This window comes from Crocuta crocuta, unplaced genomic scaffold (assembly GCF_008692635.1).
Source record: "Crocuta crocuta isolate KB4526 unplaced genomic scaffold, BGI_CrCroc_1.0 scaffold277, whole genome shotgun sequence".
In the NCBI taxonomy this organism is placed as follows: Eukaryota; Metazoa; Chordata; class Mammalia; order Carnivora; family Hyaenidae; genus Crocuta; species Crocuta crocuta.
In genome coordinates this window covers 677,273-678,388 of record NW_027531912.1, presented here as the reverse complement: position 1 = coordinate 678,388, position 1,116 = coordinate 677,273, and the positions used below count along the sequence as shown (strand labels likewise).

Below are 1,116 nucleotides of genomic sequence, written 5' to 3'. Positions count from 1 at the left end.
AAATTAAAAAAAAAGTTTGGAGAAGATGACTTAATATGTTATTCCTGAATAATTTTTAAAAATCTGTTCTAAGCGGACCAATTCTAATTATTTTTCGGATGAAAGCCTATTGAAAAAGGAACAACTTTTCATCAAAATTTAAAAAAGTTTTCGTCAAAATCAGGTGATGTTTGTTCAATTCAAGTGACTTTAGCAGGCAAGGAGACAAGCTACAAGGTGATTCTGTAACATGGGAAACTAGCCAAGTTCCCTACTAGACTGACAAGTCCAATCCCCTTGTGCCGGCGCCCTTGACGTCTACATCCTCCCGCCTTAAACACCTGTGTTCCTTCATTTCAACTTCATGACTAGGATCTTCAAAGTATATTTACTGTCAGCACGAATAGAAATACAGTTTCACTTTAATCTGTTATTTATCATCGCTAGGACGGCCTGGCTACAGGGAACATATATATAATACAGCAAAATGTCTAGAAAGGATTAGTATGTGGACTCATTTCCTGGCGATCAAAATCTGTCTGAAACAAACTGACAGCCTCGAAACCTCCAGAGTGCTATGTAAACATTCCTAAAGCAGTTTTGGGGGATAAACTGTCTGCATTCTGAGGGGAAAAGTGGATACAAACAGTTAACTCAAAGTCACCCTCAGACCGTACAACAGCTGGTCTGGGAGGTGACTTAACAGTCTCCCAAAACACACGTCCTTCGACGCCACGACTCCACAGCAAAGCCTGGAGAGACAGCAAGGGCTAGGGCGACGATGGGCCTACCTGAGGCCGGAAAGCAACGTCTCTTCTCGGGCCGACCGTGTCCCCGCGCTTCTGAACGCTGTCTGACGTACAGCCAAAACCACAGGCGGCGAGAGTCCCTGAAAAGCAGGCTCCCCGCAAAACCGCGTTAAGCTGGGGCGGCCGCAGGGCCGGTGTAGCCAGCNCGGGGCGGGGCCCTGCGGGCCCCCCCCCCGCACCGCCAGCACTCGGGCGCAGGGCGACACACCCGCTAGCGCCCCCGCTCCTCTGCCCACAAATCACCGGTCCGCCGCCCTCTGGCCTCTTTGTTCACTCAAGCCACAGCGACAATCGCCGCTACATTTACGAAAGAGCCGCCACAACCACC

At 49.3% G+C, this 1,116-nt stretch overlaps 1 protein-coding gene across 4 annotated transcripts in view; it reads right to left on the bottom strand.

Moving 5' to 3' along the window:
• CPAP (centrosome assembly and centriole elongation protein) overlaps positions 1–1,116 on the bottom strand; it is a 68,252-nt gene that overhangs the window by 66,456 nt on the left and 680 nt on the right. For 3 of the 4 annotated variants that reach the window (XM_077774732.1, XM_077774734.1, XM_077774735.1), the window contains exon 1: positions 771–915. The exons of the other annotated variant lie outside the window; for it this stretch is intronic. The gene's annotated coding sequence lies outside the window, so the exon portion shown is untranslated. Of the gene's footprint in view, positions 1–770; positions 916–1,116 lie in introns of those variants that run through there. 4 annotated transcript variants of the gene reach the window in all.